Source organism: Aquarana catesbeiana, linkage group LG01 (assembly GCF_042186555.1).
Source record: "Aquarana catesbeiana isolate 2022-GZ linkage group LG01, ASM4218655v1, whole genome shotgun sequence".
NCBI classification, from domain to species: Eukaryota; Metazoa; Chordata; class Amphibia; order Anura; family Ranidae; genus Aquarana; species Aquarana catesbeiana.
This window is the reverse complement of record NC_133324.1, coordinates 480,541,388-480,561,230: the sequence shown is the minus strand read 5'-3', so window position 1 is coordinate 480,561,230 and position 19,843 is coordinate 480,541,388. Positions and strand designations below refer to the sequence as shown.

Here is a 19,843-nt window from a genome sequence, read left to right as displayed (position 1 = left end):
CCATTCACTATGCCCCTGCGTAGACTATCGAAAATTAAACAAGATTACTGCCAAAAACCGTTACCCACTGCCTCTTGTGCCCGAACTGTTTCAGAGACTGGGAACCGCAGTCATCTTCACTAAACTGGATCTCCGGGGAGCATACAACCTAATCCGTATTCGAGAAGGAGACGAGTGGAAGACGGCTTTTCGTACCCGATTCGGGTACTTCGAATACCTAGTCATGCCTTTTGGGTTATGCAACGCGCCAGCCACCTTTCAGCACTTTGTCAATGACATTTTTCATGATTATCTGGACTTGTACGTCATTGTGTACCTGGATGACATCCTGATTTTCTCCTCCACAGTAGATGACCACGGAAAGGCATGTCCGGAATGTGCTATCCCGACTCCGGCAGCATGGCCTCTACGCCAAACCGGAGAAGTGCGAATTTGAACTTCAGTGTATCCAGTTCTTAGGCCTGATAATCACTGTTGAAGGCATCAAGATGGACCCCCAGAAAGTCACCGCCATCTTAGATTGGCCAGCTCCTGTGGACAAGAAGGGGGTTCAGTGCTTCATTGGGTTTGCCAACTTCTACCGGAAGTTTATTAGGGGGTTCTCTGCTATTATTGCCCAAATTACTGAACTAACTAAACAAGGAACCCGATTCCTCTGGTCTCCCAAAGCGCAATCGGCATTTGAAGCCCTCAAAAAACTGTTCACTTCAGCCTCCATCTTGAAGCACCCTGACCCTGCCTTACCATTTGTTCTTGAAGTTGACGCCTCGGAAGTTGCAGTAGGGGCTGTGCTGTCTCAACGGCAAGGACCTAAAGCCCTACTTTACCCAGTTGCTTTCTTTTCCCGCAAATTATCTACAGCGGAAAGAAATTATGATGTGGGAGACTGTGAGCTTTTGGCCATCAAGGCCGCATTAGAAGAATGGCGTTACTTACTTGAAGGTGCAGCACATCCCATTCTGGTCTATACGGAACACAAGAATTTAGAATATCTGAGAACAGCAAAGAGATTAAAACCACGGCAGGCAAGGTGGGCACTTTTTTTCTCTAGATTCTCATTCCATATAATGTACAGGCCAGGGTCGAAGAATACAAAACCAGATGCACTCTCACGTATGTTCAACGACTCTGAGAGGTCCACACTTCCAGACACCATCCTTCCCTCAGGAAACTTTCTCATACTACAGGAGAATCTGCTATCCCGAATCAAACAGGCTTCTGCTGAGGTTGCTTCATCTTCTGAAACCAGCTTACAGGCACAGGATGGCCTGATGTGGCACGAAGGTAAAATTGTTGTACCTAAGGACTTAAGGGTGGCAGTATTGGAGCTCTGTCATGACCACAAGCTGGCTGGGCACTTTGGTGTCCTGAAGATGGCCGAACTGGTACAACGCACATTCTGGTGGCCTCAGGTTGTAGATGACTGTAAGAGTTATGTGGAGTCTTGTACTACTTGCTTCCGAAGCAAGAACAGCAAGGTAAAAGCCTGGGGTTTACTGAAGCCATTGCCCGTTCCAGAGAGACCCTGGAAAATGATCTCAATGGACTTCATTGTGGAACTCCCTCCGGCAGAGGGTTTTTCTACCATCTTCGTGGTGGTGGACAGGTTGTCCAAAATGGCCCATTTTTTGCCCATGAAAGGAACACCCTCAGCTGTGGAAACTGCAAAAATATTCATCAAAGAAATTGTAAGGCTCCATGGAGTCCCAGCCAACATTGTGTCTGACCAGGGTGTCCAGTTCACCTCCAAGTTTTGGAAAGCTCTGTGTGGGTCCCTTGAGATCGAATTGGCCTTCTCCTCCGCATACCACCCTCAGACGAACAGGCAAACGGAAAGAACCAATCAGACCCTGGAGCAGTACCTCCTTTGCTTTTCTTCGTTTTCACAAGATGACTGGGTCGCTTTACTCACCATTGCCGAGTTCGCTTATAATAACTCTTCCCATTCTGCCATCAAACAAACTCAATTTTTTGCTAATTACGGCTATCACCCGTCCTTCCTGCCTAGTACCATACCTGAATGCTCAATCCCTGCAGTCTCTGAAACGATAGATTTCTTCTCTAAAAACAACAAACTATTACAAGAGACCATGGCCAAAACACAAGAGTACAATAAAAAGATGTTTGACAGGAAAAAACGAGGAGAACTAATTCTGGAACCTGGCAACCAGGTATGGTTGTCTACAGTGAACTTGAAAATGGTTTGCCCCTCAAGAAAATTGGGCCCTAAGTTTATGGGCACCTTCCCTGTAAAGAGAAAGATCAATGATGTAGCTTATGAGCTGGAATTACCTGATTCACTTAAAGTTCACCCCATCTTCCATGTGACTCTTTTGAAATCTGCTGTTCCGAATCCCTTCCCCGAACGAAGTAGTGGTCCACCGGAGCCTGTAATAGTCAATGGAGAGGAGGAATTTGAGGTGGAGGCAATCTTGGATTGTAGAAGGAGGTACAATCAGGTTCTAATTAAATGGAAGGGGTATGGGCCGGAAAATAATTCTTGGGAGCCTGAAAGCAATATTCATGCTAAAGAACTAATGCAATCCTTCAAGAGATCCCATGATGTGAAGTTGGCCCAATTGGGCATCCGGAGGCTGCCCTTTAGGAGGGGGCAATGTCATGGATGTGCCACCTAAGGGTTAACTTAGTCCAGGCTGATTTCAGTGATTGGCAACCAGTTGTGGATCGGCTCGGCTCCACAGCTCGGCTCCACATCGTTTGAGGGTTTACGTTCCAGGTGGACATCATATTACGTGGTCTGGGTGTGGGGATCGCTGGTTAGACTCTAGTTACTCTATTACCCTTACTTTATAATTGGCCTTAATAGGTTATCTCCTAAAAAAGTGCAATGCACTCTGGTGATCTTTGATCTCTTTAACCGTTAAAGTAAATGTCCATCTCTCCAGGGTTTCCCACCCCTTATTTAGTTTATCACAAAGGAAAACAATTTTTTTTGTTTACTAATATGCATATGTATTTGTTAAGTAGAATGATAAAATAGTTTAATATCAATTACAATAATTAATTATTTTTAACAAAATTGTAATGACATGTTTTTATTTTCATAGTAAATAGTCAATTTTATTTAAGATAAACATCATGCAATACAATTGTATCAGACCGATACAAAAGTTATTCTGTTGAATTCAAAAATCCTGTTTTGCCCCCTTCTGTGAAGCTCTGTACACTTTGAAACACATTGGCATACTGTACCGTTATAGGGAAGAATATTCTATGTAAGTGAAAGTGAATTTTCACAAAGCAGAATGCATGGTTCTGAGCCAAGTCCGAGCATGTATCCGCATACTGTAGCTGTTGCTGCTGTTACATCAGAGTAAAGTCTCCCTGCCCTATTGTCAGAGATTGAGTTAATGAAAGACTATATTAAATCATGCTGTAAATGTTTATTTCAAGCAATGCATAAATAAATTGCATCATTGTATACGTGTCACTGTTATCTATTTAAAATTATGTGTTTTGTTGTCTATAGACTAGCTGAACAACCTTTACTCTGATCTCCTTTGCTACATATTTCCTAGGTCCATAATAAATGACTAGATCATGCCAGCCCATATGTTCTGTGGTAAAAGTTTTTTCTGCATTCTAACCAATATTGATCATTTAAATGGCATTCCTCTCATCAATGTTATGCAATTTAAGGATCATTATTTAAATCAATACAGTTTACCAATACATGTATTCAGAGTTCTGAAAAAAAAGTATTTTTCTTTATTTAGGGGAGAAAACAATGTTATATACTTTTGATATCAGAAAAGGTATTTTATATTTGTTGTTGTTTCTGTCTTATTTTTAATGACTGCACGCCTTAAGTTTCTTATCCTTGAGAAAAATAGAATTTTTAAAACAAAAATAAAAAATACCCAGTTTAAAATGATATTCTTAGAGAAGCTTGTTCAGCTTAATCTGTTTCCTAGGAAGATCTGATTAATTTTAAAATATTCATGCTGGTCTAAAACCTTACTTGTTCCACAGGGCAGCTAACCCACCCACGTTTTCCTATCTGCTATTACAGCTGAACTGGATATCAAAATAGTTTCTTAATCTATGACCTTATTTTTTTCTCTGTGCAAAATAGGGGGATGCTCCAGTGATTGCCATTTCAGGAAATCGAAAAAGGCCAAGGTAGTAAAATTAGCAATAGGGGACCCTACAAGAAATCAGTTATTTGGTACACTCATGCAAAATATTCTCTTTTCATGCAGAAATAGGTATGAGCTATTGTGTGACCAGTGAAGTGAAAAGCACAAATAAAAACAAAGTGTCATTACAGTGAGGAGATCCAAACAGGGTTACGGACCACAAACTTTGTTGATATTATATTAATTTATGTATTTCTTTGAATCTGTGTGTATCGATCTATATATAGTGTATATATATATATATATATATATATATATATATATATATATATATATATATATTTATCTTGATGTAAGCTTTGTTTCCACATCACATCTTCATTACCGCTAAGAAGACTTTTGTGTGCCAGCTTTCAGCTGTTCTAGCCCTGTGATTTTAATTACACAACAAATTTGAACTACCAATTATTGTGTAGTATTCTTGTATAGGAATATTGATACCAACTAGATGTTTGGGAAAAATTAAACTGGGGAGGCACAAATAATTTTCAGCAGGCTGGAAAACAATTTGTATCATTCATTTTGCAATAAATTGTTCGAGAAGAGAACTTTATAAAAACTAATTTGCAGCTTCTATGGCTGCAGTGAGAATGGCTATTTCCTGTGTCTGTAATGTGCACTTTTATTCGAATTAACTTTTCCCATTGAGAGAACCATTGCATTGGTGGGCTACAATGTTTTATTTGTATTTGTATGTGTATAAATAAAACTCTATTTTATACACATGTACAGAACAAAAACAATCTTAAAAAAACAATAATGCAATTACATGACTTACAATGCAAATATTCTTATTCGATTTTGGAAATATATATTTTCCCTTTCCTCAAAATGAGCCCATTAACACCATTTTCTTTAAAATCCACCACAACTCACTGACTCCCTGAGGCATAAAATGCAATTATTCTAATCCTCTTTGTTCCTTTAATATTTTACAGTTTTCCATCCACCTGTGGCATGTCCAGATCAAATGTGTGTATTTTTGTGACTTTTTCTTTGTCGACAGAACCTTCGTGTAAACAAAACTGTTCTCTTCAAATAAATGTAAATGTAGTGTGTACCATTGTCTCCCCTGGTCGCTACACTTCACTTAGATATTTGAGCACATGCCTGAGTAAGTCTAGTTAATGCATAGAAATTCTCGCACTATAACAAATTTGTTTTTTTTCTTTTTTTGGCGATTTCCCCTGTATTGTGACTCCGTGTCAGCGTTCAACCATTTGTTCTCTGATCTAACTCCCTCCTCTCTTACCCTTGAAGTCAAGCCCTCTCTCTGTGAATAGAAGAATAGGTCTGAAAACTACAAAGATCAAATGACTTACTGAGCATTTCTTTTTGCTTTCAGAGGACAAAAAAACAGCTTTATTAAATTGCTTATTATTCATTTCACAGTTTTCCTTAAACAGATTACAATATTTTCTTGTTAACAGATTAGTGTATTTAGAAAAAAAAATACATGGTAAAAAATAAACTATATAGATATGTGTGTAAGTTATTTAGAGGGTAAAACTGGGTCATCACTCACATGATAAACTTCCTTTCATTTTTACAACACCAACAGATCCCCTGACATTCTACTCTAGACATTTTTTATACAACCTGAAATTCATTGACTCCTCAGACATTGCAAGGCACCTAGGCTCTAAGGCAGCAAAGCAGCAACACAGAATTATACTCCTTTCACCATGCTTCACAGTAAGGATGATGATTTAGTGCTGGTAGGCAGTGTTAAAGTATAACTTAAAAAACTTTTTTTTTTGGGTAGAGTGGAGATGGATTAGAACACCTGTCAGTTTTTATTGCTATCTGTGCCGTTAGGGAAATTTGCCTTCTCTATTTGTCCCATTTACCCCGATCATTGAAAGTGAATGTAAAAGAAAATCCCAATTTTGGGTTGTCCCCAGAAAAGTAATAGAGGGGATGTCTTCCAATGGGGACACTATTTCTGCTGACCAGGGGGACCCCAAGAAATTCCCTTGGACAGGAAATGAAGCTAAATCTCCTCAATGGGACACAGATGGTGAAAAAAAAATCTGACAGGTTATAACCCTCCCTTACTCTATCCAAAATGGAAAAAAGGTTTGCCTACAGTTCTACTTTAAGTTTTTGTTTCAAGAGCAGAGATTTTTTTTGTGATGAACATCCATGGATACTATTCTTGGTCTGTGTTTTTTTTTTATGATCTTTTAATGTTGTGCAAAAAAATTATATTTAAAGGATTTTTTTTTAAAATGTACAGTTTTCCTTTACATGTCAATGTTTGCTCAAAAGTATTTATAGATAAAGGAGGCGTAAATTAGAAGGGTTGAGGCACCACTTTTATGGATTCAGTGTTTTTCTTGTAGTAGTAGAATGATAACAAAGATGATGATAAATGGCAAGAGTCCTTTACCTTGTTAATCAAGGTTATTTTGAAATCTGTTAAATGATGATAAGAGACACTGTTACACTGATATTTATAGGATGCCTACTTTTAGAGAAAATAGCAATGTTGCTGTTTTTTTTTCCATTTTTCAATTTCTGCCAGGCCCCAAACAGCTGGACGCATGAGCCTTGAGACAATATTCAAGAGCTCCTCTACAAAATCCCCTGAAATCTCTTTTTTTCAGGCCATTTTGTACTTTAGCAAAATTATTTTGTAAAAGGAAGCTAACCAAGACTGGGCGCCCCACATATTTCCTAAGTGCTAACAATTAGTTTTTTTTCACAAATTGTATGCAGATGCTACAGATAAATACATATATGGTTGGCCATTTAAATGGTAGGGTTGATTTATTAAAAAAGCTAAGCACCTTCACCAAATAAATTGTAGCAATTAGTAATGTTCCCAATGTTCAAATAGAATAAGTAAAATAGAATTTGCTTTTCACATAATTGGATAATTGAAGTGAATCTTCACTCAATTTATTGAGTAAAAATTCTCAACTTTAGTAATTCAGCTATTACACCTACATTTCATTGCTCTAATGGTTAATAAAAGAAATGTAATAAAGGAAAAAGACAATTTTAATGTTAGTTGTGTTTTGGTGCTGGCAAACACAACTTCATATGAAAAACTAGCAAGAGATTTCAATTCTTATCAGAAGATAAATTAAATATAAAAAAGGATTTAAGCCAACGTAGACCATGACTACTCTTTAAATTAACATCACGTAAAATAAAACTAAGTGTAAGACAGGCTTGCTAAGAAATATGAAAATAATGGGGAAAAGCTATTATTATAGTATGCTTGTGTAATTATGACATATGCTTTTGAGTACGTATTAATATTTTTAATGATCGCTTTCAGAAAGATTTGTCTGTATAGATTTTCCATGACTGCAAATGACCTGTGGGGAATTCTACAATAAAATAAATCTGTATACTACAGTATCTTATGTAATGTTTGGTATTTTAACAGAAAGAGTCTTGAGTGGTCAAATAAAATTGTTACTTGTTCTTCCTTGTGCCTTATCCTAACTATACATGCACAAAGGAAAACGTGATGCTGACATTATGCCAATGTCTGAAATGTCTGAAAAAAACATTTGTAGCTTCATGGCAATTAAGTCTCTAGTACTTTAGTCTTCTAATTTTCTATTTCTATTGATGCTTGGAAAAGGCAATGTTTAAAGTATATCTAAAGCCTTTTTTTAATTAGTTTTGGATACAGTAGAAAAAAATGTTTTTATTTTTCTGCTCTGTTGAGGAGATTTCCCTTTACTTCCTGCCTGAATATCTCTCTCGAAAGTTAAAGAGAATTGAAATCCCCTTTTAGAAAGTTGACAGAGAAACAAGTATCCTCATTTGAAGATTTCAACTCATTTCCTCTTCTGGTGACAAGTATATATTTTTAGATTTCCCATTATTTTCTGTCCTGGTGACAATATTTGTTAAGACAAACAGGGGGTACAGATAACAATAAAAACCTGGCACAGGAGAAAGCCAGCACATCAACTTGAAGTAAAAGGTGACATTTTGCTGAAGTCCCACATCAGTAGAGAAGCCACCAATGCTTTAGGGGTACACAGACCCTCTTTATCAAAGTGACAGGAGAGACCAAGGACCTGTGTACCCTTGATAAAAAAAAGCCTGCATACCTTCAAAATATTGGTGGTTTCCGTACTGATATGGGACTTCACTGTACAATTCCAGTGTCTGGAATTGTACAGTGCCTCCATTCACCTACCCCTACCAAGCAAGTCTCATAGAGATGAGTAGAGGAAGGGCAGGAGTAATATATATATATATATATATATATATATATATATATATATATATATATATATATATAATGGTGCCACTGGTAATTGATGGAATGTAAAGAGATGCACAGATCAATATTATTAATATATCTCAACCAAAATTTAAAAAAATGCATACAAAACATCCTACTACGAATATCTTATCCACCTCTCTTGTTTAAGATCCTCTTTAAGTTCCATCACTGGCATTATAGACTATATATGTCTCCTGCCCTGCCCCTTTTCACCTTTATGATTAAGCCCCACATTGTAGGTGAAACGCATCAGAGAGGAGGGTTTAGCTTCTGGGCCTTAGCATGAGCACTTTCCTGGCTTTTGGCACCTGGTCTCTCTAGAGGGTGACTTGGCTTTTGGGTTTCTGAGCGGCGCACACAACTTCTTTTGTGCTTCTCTTTTTTGTCATGGAGATAGGCCATTACAGTGCACTTTGACCTTTGTAAAATATGTACAATGTTATGACTCTACAATAATCACACGACCAGTCTAATATTAGCCATAGAAAATAATGTATTACATTCTCCCCTAAGATGTATTTTCCAGTTCAGAAACTATAAAGATTTTGAGCCTCATTTAGTAAACAATATGTGTGCACACCATCACATTGATGTGTACAAGAAGTAGCTTGAACAATGTTTACAGTATTTACTATATGCCCGTGATAAATGCATGACAATTGTGATATACTAAGGACTAGGACACCTCGTAGATAATGATATGATCCCTAAAGTTTCTGGGGCAATTTGACATCTATTAGCTATTTTGCATGTGCAGAAAATTACAGCATGAAGTATGTACTGATATCACTAACGTTAACTGTGAAAAAACTACTGACATCAAAACTGCCATGGTCTATGCTGCACAAAGGGTACCCCAGTATACATAACAATACTGGGGTATAGGAGTTCAGGCTTTGATCATGGCAAGTGAGCGCTTACAATTTCATACACTACTGGTTACAAATGGCGGTTCTAATGATAAACACTTGTACATACTGCACAACCAGAGCTGCCTAATTTGCTCTGATAGCATGGCATTTTGACACTTTGAATTTTTTGCTTTGTTTAGCACTTTAGCAGTCATGCAGTTTCGCACATTGTTTATGTTTATTTCCATCTAAAGAAGATGTAAATCCTAAATGGATGACACTTAGTTTGCTAAAATGGTGTCTATAATTAACATTTAATGTTCTTTTCTTTTGGGAAACACTGTTTGTACCTTTGTTGCATCTTAGTGCTGGTGATTTCCTTCAGTATCCTTAAAGCCACTTTTGGTCTACATGCATGCTCTCCAGAAGTAGCTGCCTGTCATTGTTCAAGGTGGGCTTCCTGGTGGGGACAATGGTGGAACATGCCTGCACAATGAGCTGCCATACAGCTGCTAATAGTCTCCACCAGAAGAAAATATCAGAGAGTGACAAGTCAGGGGAGTACCTAGAAGACAGCAAGAGAGTTTTGCCACTCCATAACATGAAGCGTTTGACTATGGATGTTCTTAGCAGGATCACCAGGTATTTTTTTTAAATAAAGCTGTAGGTTTAAAAAAATATAAAAAAAATACCTTTAAACACACATTTATCAGTGCACCTTCAAAGGTCATAGGCTGCAAAGCAATTCTATGCACACTACAAACAGAGATATACGCATCAAAAATGCATGCACATTTTAGCAGATTAGTCAAAGGATTGCGATTGCTCATTGCGCGTTTATCTGCACATTAATGCAAACCTGTACTAATCTTCCTAATGATATTTCCCTGTTCATGTGCATTTCTTTTAGTAAATCAGGCTCATTGTCAGAATTGCCATTCTTTACACAATGGTCTAACATTAATATGGCATTATTGAGAGGCAATGAGACAGTTACAGAAAGGAGGATGTGGGGATTCTGGGATAAATGTTGCTGTGGTTAAAAGGGGGGAAAAATAAAGTTTTCCAGCTTAGAAAAATGCTTATTGCAAGATATGTTTTCTTTCGAACATTTTATTAATTTTCCATTTTATACATTTTTTATGTTTTTTTTTCTCTAATAAATGTAAGAACCTTATTGTGATTTGTGGAATATTTTCATACATCTACCACTATGTTTTAATATATTTGTTAATAAAAAAAAATATTGATGTTTTTAATTTTTAAATGTGCTACCCTGTGCTGAATTTAAGACATCCTTACAGTTTTGCATAATTTTCTTATTATTTCCTTGTAACATTTTGAGTATGAGACTGTTATTTAAAGTTTGCCCGTATTCCACTGTGGGTGTTCACAACAAGTAAATAATGGGTGTTACAAAAAATCTTTACCTCTAAAGTAATAAAAATATCTTTTGGCCGTTTGTGTTTCTCTTCTGACCCCCAACAGGTGTCTGAGCATCACATTCACTTTCACCGCCAAACAGGAAATAGCAGCAGCTGGGCATGCTATAAGAATGAATTAAATAGGATGTTATTCAACAGGTTTGTATCGCACAGCATAAAGAGTGGAACCCTCTGGGAACACATGGGTTAAAAATAATTACATCTGTGCACACTAAAGAAAAACATCAAAGCAAACTATTTCTGTATACACTTTATGTGAAACATGAAGGTGTTTGCTACATTAGCCACTCTGGCACCAAGTATGATATAATTACCATTACGATTATTACTACTATAAACTCAGCTTGCCCTTCTGACAATATAAAATCAACACCTGAGTTCCATCAACTGTTAAAATAGGAAGAATGAAATATTACTAGCCAATGTTGGAGCATAAAATGTGCTGTCATGTGTGCAGCCATATAACCAAGCATAAAGACACAGCATGGCTGGCACAGCAGGAGCAACAGGAAAGTGTTTAAGACAGCACATCATAAAATCTCCAGAGATCATTTTGTTACGGATAAAACGTGGAAAAATAGGACAGGATAATCATCAGTACTTGAGGTCTGATTTAGTGAAGAAGTTGTTTTTAGTGTAACCTTTGCTCACTTTAAATACCCAAACAAGTTAAAGGGAAATTCCATTTTTTTATCACCTTGAACTTGTTTGGATATTTAATGTGAACAGAGGCCAGGATAAGACTACTATATTAGTAAATCTGCATTTTTGTCTACAATAATAATGTACTATTAGAAAAATGTTCAAATCCTCACATTCTGACTGCAACAAGGTCTAACGTAGTTAATAATAATTGACAAAATATTTTGTAAACATTTTACCAACAATGATCTATTTTGAGATTGCTACTTTTTAGGTGTAATAAAGAGCATAAAACATTACAACAAAAACTCTGGAGTCATTATCTTTTTGTGAAAATGTGTTTATGTACTAAAAATACAAAACAAGTGAACATAGTGAATAAGCAAGAGAAATGTACATACTCGAAAAAGAACATAAAAAATAATGGAGAGGCTTATAAGTAAAATATAGTGGGGGTGATTTACTAATGGAGTACATGTTCTTAGCAAGGTGAATGGTCACTTGGCTTAGTGAAAAAAGTGAAGCTGTGTTCACTCCTAATACCTAATTATGTGCAAGGGAAAGTTGAAAACAAACAGGATTTGGCTTAGAGTATGATTGGATGGTTAAAGTACACAAAACTTTATTCACTACGTTAAGCGAAACTTTTCAAATGCCTTAGTAAATCTGTCCCAAATAATCTTATCTACAATACTACTTAAGGTATGAGTAAGTAAACATATCTCATTGCAGTTGACAATATATTAATGGGTCAATGGGCATGCAGAATATAGGAATGTGAAAATGAAATGGTTCTAGATATTTAAGGGTATGCTAAATTTCATTAACATTACCTACCACTTTTCTATTACTTTTTTTAATGCGGATTCAGGTCTCAAAATGTGTTTCGCCAAGAGTTCCATTTTAGAGACATTACATTCAAATATTTTGGTGTACCCTATGCCTAACTTAAATTGCATTAAAACCGAACTAAACTTAAATTTGAAAAAATTGTTAGCAAGCAGAGTTTTATAGCAAAAAAAACATACAAAAAGACATACAGAGGGAAAACTTCCTGATGCAATTTTTTCTAATTGTACACTGACTGCTGTGCAAGTGCAGCTTAGCGGACAATCCCAGGTTGAGTAGAAGCTGGGTGCTGGGTCAATATAGCTTCCAAACACACATATTGAAATTGCTTTATCCCTGGCTTCCCCACGACTGAAGACAGGGGGGTTTGATCCACTAAAGCAGTAGAGCGTGCTCATTTTCAAAGTGAATTTTCATTTTAGTGAATTAGGTAAAACAATGTGGAAATAAATTTTGCAAAGAATTAGCAATCATATGCAGGAAAAAAATTTTAAAAATGGTTGATGGTTTGCACAAGATTGGATGATTAAAGTCAACATAACTTCACCTCATTCACTGAGCTAAGTGAATTTTCTCTTTGCAAAGTGATTTTTTTTTCTCGGCAGAGTGAATGAGGGGAATTTATGTTCTACTCATTTAGTAAATCAGGGTCAATAGGTTACTGTACACTACACAAACAGTGAGATAAACAGAGCATCTGCAGAATGCAAGTCTGAGAATTGTTTCTGTTATTATGTTACATATCGCACACTGTTAGGCTCCAAGAATATAGAGTTCCACTGCATACCAATTTTATGCAGTAAACCTGCATAAAAAAGAATAATCAAACTAGATTTTTTTTCTGCATTGGCATGAATACAGAGGAAACAGTACACCTGTCCAGACTCTTGTTTACTATTTTAGTAAATATACCAACTCACTGTAGTTCCTAATAAGCCAGTGTTTTTTTCTTAGGCTAGTTAGTTCTCTACCTTTATGCACCACAGTCCTCCTGTAATCTGATAATGCACACAACGGAAGCAGTTCTATTATTCCTTACCTTTAAGAAAAATATACTTCTATTATACCTTTTCTTTTTTGTGCAAGACACAGAATGATTGAGGAAATGAGAAAGGATTAGAACCTCCGCTAGCCTTAAATTGCTGTCTATCGCCAATGCAGAGATTTACTGTTCCAATGTCCACTGTCGCTGGTAAATATCTCCAACAGGTTTAAAACAATAAAAAAAAGATTAGGTATATATCCTTCTCCAGTCTACTAAAAGAGGAGCTCCTGGCTCCTCTCAAAAAATAAAAGTCAGCAGCTACAAATACTGTAGCTGCTGACTTTTAATATGAGGACAGGGATCCAGCAGTGTCCTCACCCAAACCGATTCTTCAATCGGCTTCAGGTTCAGGCGCCGGCATCTCTAGTAAGGGAAACAGGAAGTGAAGCCTTGTGGCTTCACAGCCTGTTTCCTACTGCACATGCGTGAGTCACGCTGCACCTTGTGAATGGTCCTGTAGTCTTTTGAGACCTGTGATGTATCCCAGAAGACTCCAGGGGTATGGGGGGGGGGGGAAAGCCTCCAGCTCAGATCACCATGGCAATCTGAGCTGGTAGTGGGAAAGGGTCCCCCCTCCCCCCCAAGAAAAGCGCCAAATGTGGCAGTGGAGGTGGAAGGGTGCAAACAAGAGGATCTTCTCCTTTTGGGTGGAGCTCTGCTTTTAATACATGTTTATGTATTATGTATATTTTTTTAATTGTTCCCATAAGATACATTTCCCACATTTCCTGTGGTCAGTGGGACAAGATGAAAGGGTAAATATCCAACTGCAATAAAAACCGATTTTTTTAACTCTTTCAATAAAAAAGTTTACCACATATAAGGACTGGTAATCTGCAGAACATTAAATTTTTGTTCTTGATGCAATTTAAAGCGTTTGTTAACCCCCCCCCCCAAAAAAAAACAGATCCTGTTCCCTTAAAGCATGTTGTACAGCACAGTGCTTGTTTTGTGTTCTTTGCCCCCCTGTAACACCTAAAAAACCTGGCTGATCCTACCTGGCTATACAATATATCAGGGCTGCTGAGCCCTGACACCGTGGTCAGCGTACATTCCTCCGTCATCTGCAGCCCTGCTCTCCTGTGTCTGTGTCTCCTCTGTCCTCCTCCCCCTCCCTGCCCCCTACCCCCGCTCCTGCTGCTCTCATATCTGCTACTAAATGCTGTAATCCCCTCTGTACCATAATTATAAGTGTCCCTATGCCTGTGTTATGTAAAAAATCTGCCGGATTGTACTTATATGAGCGCGGCTCCCTGGCGCTCAGCTGATGGTCGGCTCTCACTCTCCTCTCTTCCCCTCCTCCCCGGCTGACATCAGCGGGAGGGCTTGGCGAGATAAGAGAGCTGACAGTCAGCTGAGCACCAGGAGCCATGCTCATATAGGTACAATACGGCAGATTTTTTGGGGCCGGGTCAGGCCTCCGTGTCTGAATGGACACAGGGAGCTGTGATTCAGCTCGGGTCCCCCCATAGCAAGCTGCTTGCTGGGGGGCACTGAACAGCAGGGAGGGGCCAGGAGCACAGAAAAGGGACACAAGAAGAGGAGGATCCAGGCTGCTCTGTGCAAATCCACTGCAATAGAGCAGGTAAGTATAACAGGTTTGTTATTTTTATAGGAAAAAAACTTTACAATCACTTTATTGTTTGAGATTAATGTTTAGGATTACTGGGTTAAGGTCCTTAAGATTCCAAATTTTGCAATGAATCTTCACTAGATGTGCATTTTACTTTTAGTTAAACATTATCCTAGCCTTCCCTTTTGCCTTGATAAAAAAAATCTAATGTTAATTTTAGGGTTTCATATATAAGAAAACTGAAGGATAGGTTGAAGAATGCAATATATTTCTAGTATAACATTAATATATCATATGATTTCAAAGGCAATAGAAAGACAGGCTTCGTAATTGGGTAATTATCACACAATAACAAAGTTTACATAAAGTAAAAAGAAAAAGTAAATATGAATATATTTAAATAAAAGAGAACAGAAAGCAGAAATCATATGACTGCTGATTAAAAAAAGCAGCACAAGCAGAGTAAGATGCATATTCTTTGCAATACATTGCACTCAAAAATGTAACTGCAGTTTATTTGTATATTATATACACTGCACAGCCATAATTTTATGGCCACTGACAGGTTAAGTGAATAACATTCATTATCTTAGTACAATGGCATCTTAAAGTCTGTGGAATATCTTAGGCAATATGTAAGCATGTTGTCCATGAAGTTGATGTGTTGAAAGTCAAAAAATGGTCATCGCAGTTTGTTGTGTACGGGCTTGTGTAGCTGCAGACCAGTCAGAGTGCCCATGCTGACCTGTGTTCACAGCCAAAAGCACATACAATGGGCACGTGAGCATCAGAACTGGACCATAGAGCAATGGAAAAAGATGGCCTGGTCTGATGAATCATGCTTTCCTTTACATCATGTGGATGGCTGGGTGGGTATGCACCGCTTACTTGGGGATGAGATGACACCAGGATTCATGATGGGAAGAAGGCAAGCCAGTGGAGGCAGTGTGATGCTTTGGGCAATGTTCTGCTTCAAAAACTTGGTCCTGCCATTCAAGTGCATGTGACTTGAACACGTACCACCTACCTAAACATTGTTGCTGACCAAGTACACCCCTTCATCAAAAAGGTATTCCCTGAAAGCAGTGGCCTCTTTGAGCAAAATTATGCATCCTGCCACGCTGCAAAAATGGTTCAAGAATGGTTAACCTCCCTGGCGGTATGATTATTTCAGATTTTAGGTGCTGAAAGCGGTACAATTATTTTGCACAGAAATTTGGCGTTTTATATTGTGGGCCTGTAATTCTTAGGAATAACTCACTTAAATCTGTCCAAACAAGAGTCTAGTCGACATCCCGGGTATGATAAAGTTTGAAAAACGAAATAAAAAATTATAATATAATAAATAACTATAAATAATTATAACAAATAATAATATAATAATAATAAAAATTATTCAATATTGTAATCAAATCAAAAACACTGAAATTTGCTCAGTTGCAGAATTGTCACTTTCGTTACTTTTAGTGTTTGATGACGGATTTTCCCACAAATCAATATCACTCAATTCTGCAAGCGATTCTAATTTATTATCGCTGTTTTCTAGCTGCTCTAAAGCCACTTTTGATGTAAAGGGACAGTTTTGGTTGCTATGGACAATCTCCAGTATCCAGGCAGAAAGAACAGTATTTATAATATAAAACTGCATGCAGCACACTGGACAGACCACTAAGGACAAAGGGGATGTGTAATTATTTGATACAGTACTGTAATCTGTAAGATTACAGTATACTGTATCTATACTGTGTGTTTCACTTTTTGAATTTGCCGCCGAACTCCGTCCCCGTGCGTTGCAACGCTCGCAGGGAACGGAGTTTGGCACTGTGAATCGAGCGAGACTCGGCGGCTCGCCGATCACAGCGGAGAGACATCGCAGGATCCAGGGGACAAGGTAAGTAAACTCTTCCTGGATCCTGCAATGCGATCCCGAGTCTGGCTCGGGGATACCGCTTTTGGTATTGAAAATCCACCCCGAGCCAGACTCGGGAATACCGCCAGGGGGGTTAAAGAACACAACAACGAGTTTGAGGTATTGACTTGGCCTCTAAATTTTCTGCAGTTCTCAATCCAATTGGGCATCTGTGGGATGTGCTGGAAAAACAAGTTTGATCCAGCGAGGCCCCACCTTGCAATTTACAGGACTATAAGGATCTGCTACTAATGGCTTGGTGCAAGATACAACAGCATACCTTCAGAGGTCTAGTGGTGTCCACGCCTTAAAGGGCCAGGGCTGTTTTGGTGGCAAAAAGGGGCTGTTTGGTGGCAAAAGGGGGCCCTATCCAATATTAGGTGAGTGGTCACAACGTTATGGCTGATTGGTGTATGCATAACATGATCCGTGAAGGTAACATTTTGGGCGATTTTAGATGCTCATGTCATTTTTTTTAGTATTTATCCAGGCATCCATATATGGTATAGATGTACCGGTACACATTTTTATATTAGAAAGATATTTAACCACTTACCAACCGGCCCATAGCCGAATGACGGCTGCAGGGCGGTTGGATAACTCTGGGTGGACGTACTATGACGTCCTCCCAGAATTCCCCTCTCGCGCGCCCCCTGGGGCGCGCACCCGAACACATCCGTGACCGCCGGGTCCAGAGGACCCGGCGCATCACGGATCCCGGTAAATGGCCGCTGATCGCGGCCGTTTACCATGTGATCGAGCCGTCAAATGACGGCGCGATCACATGTAAACAGACCGGCGTCATCTGATGACGCCGGTTCCTCTCCTCCCCTCCTGTGTACCGATCGGTACACTGTGAGCGGGGAGGGGGATGTATGGATGTCTGCAGCGCTGTGGGCTGTATGTGCAGTGCCCACAGCGCTGCACAGAGACATCCATCCATCCATGCTCAGCCATCCCTCACTACTAATGCTGTGCAATACTCTGCAATACCAGCACAATACTCTGCAATGCTGTGCAATACTCTGCAATACCCCCACAATACTCTGCAATGCTGTGCAATACTCTGCAATACCCCCACAATACTCTGCAATGCTGTGTAATACTCTGCAATACTCTGCAATGCTGTGCAATACTCTGCAATACCCCCACAATACTCTGCAATACCCCCACAATACTCTGCAATACCCCCACAATACTCTGCAATGCTGTGCAATACTCTGCAATACCCCCACAATACTCTGCAATACCCCCACAATACTCTGCAATACTCTGCAATGCCCCCACAATACTCTGCAATGCTGTGCAATACTCTGCAATGCCCCCACAATACTCTGCAATGCCCCCGCCATACTCTGCAATGCCCCCGCCATACTCTGCAATGCTCCCCGCCATACTCTGCAATGCCCCCCGCCATACTCTGCCATGCCCCCGCCATACTCCGCAATACCCCGCCATACTCCGCCATACCCCGCCATACTCCGCCATACCCCGCCATACTCCGCCATACCCCGCAATACCCCGCCATACTCCGCAATACCCTGCCATACCCCGCCATACTCCGCCATACCCCACAATACCCCGCCATACTCCGCCATACCCCGCAATACCCCGCCATACTCCGCAATACCCTGCCATACTCCGCCATACCCCGCGATACCCCACAATACCCCGCCATACTCCGCAATACCCCGCCATACTCCGCAATACCCCGCCATACCCTGCCATGCTGAGCCATGCTCAGCTGTACTCGGCCTCTGTATGTGGCCAGGCTGTGGAAGTCTCACACATGGGGTATCGCCGTACTCAGGAGGAGCAGGAGAATCTATTTTGGGGTGTCATTTTTGGCATGTACATGTTATGTGGTAGAAATATTGTATAAATGGACAACTTTGTGTTAAAAAAAAAAAAAGCGTTTTAACCACTTCCCGCCCGCTGGCCGTCATACAACGTCCTTGACTTTGTGCGGAGATATCTGAATGATGGTTGCAGCTACAGGCATCATTCAGATATCAGCTTTTTCAGCCGGCGATTCCCTACACCATGAGAACAATCATAGCAGCTGTTCCACTGCTTGATCGTTCTTACGGGAGGCGAGAGGGGACGTCCCCCCTTCCCGCCGCCTTGCGGTGCTTCTACTGACTCACCGCTACGATCGAAGCCAGGATCTTTTTTTTTTTTTTTTAATTTCAGGCTTCCCAGCCTAGAGGTGAGATGTGGGGTCTTATTGACCCCATATCTCACTGTAAAGAGGACCTGTCATGCCATATTCCTATTACAAGGATGTTTATATTCCTTGTAATAGGAATAAAAGTGGTCAAAAATTTTTTTTTTTGGAAAAAAGCATCAAACTACAATAAATAAAGTAAAATGAACAATTAAAAAAAAAAAAATTTTTTTAAAGCGCCCCTGTCCCTCGCATGCAGAAGCGAACGCATACGTAAGTCCCGCCCACATATGAAAACGGTGTTCAAACCACACATGTGAGGTATCGCTGCGATCGGTAGAGCGAGAGCAAAAATTTTGGCCCTAGACCTCCTCTGTAACTCAAAACATGTAACCAGTAAAAAATTTTAAAGCGTCGCCTATGGGGATTTTTGAGTAGCAAAGTTTGGCGCCATTCCACAAGCGCGTGCAATTTTGAAGGGTGACATGTTGGGTATCTATTTACTCGGCGTAACTTCATCTTTCACATTATGCAAAAACATTGGGCTAACTTTACTGTTTTGGTTTTTGTAAAGCACAAAACATTTTTTTTTCCAAAAAAAAACGCGTTAAAAAAATTGCTGCGCAAATACCGTGCGAGATAAAAAGTTGCAACGACCGCCATTGTATTCTCTAGGGTCTTTGCTAAAAAAACATATATAATGTTTTGGGGTTCTAAGTAATTTTCTAGCTAATAAATGATGATTTTTACATGTAGGAGAGAAATGTCAGAATTGGCCTGGGTGCTCCAGAACGCCTGAAAGGGGCTCCCCTGCATGTTGGGCCTCTGTATGTGGCCACGCTGTGTAAAAGTCTCACACATGTGGTATCACCATACTCGGGAGTAATAGCAGAATGTGTTTTGGGGTGTAATTTGTGGTATGCATATGCGGTCTGTGAGAAATA

General features: G+C 39.3%; 1 long non-coding RNA gene across 1 annotated transcript in view; it reads right to left on the bottom strand.

Annotated features, from left to right (window-relative positions):
- Positions 1–2,340: 2,340 nt before the first annotated feature.
- The window catches only part of LOC141148143 (uncharacterized), a 69,206-nt gene continuing 51,703 nt past the window's right edge, over positions 2,341–19,843 (bottom strand). The window contains exons 2-3 of the long non-coding RNA XR_012245176.1: positions 10,700–10,816; positions 2,341–2,388 (exon numbers count right to left, since the gene is read on the bottom strand). This is a non-coding gene — a long non-coding RNA (uncharacterized lncRNA). The remainder of the gene's footprint in view (positions 2,389–10,699; positions 10,817–19,843) is intronic.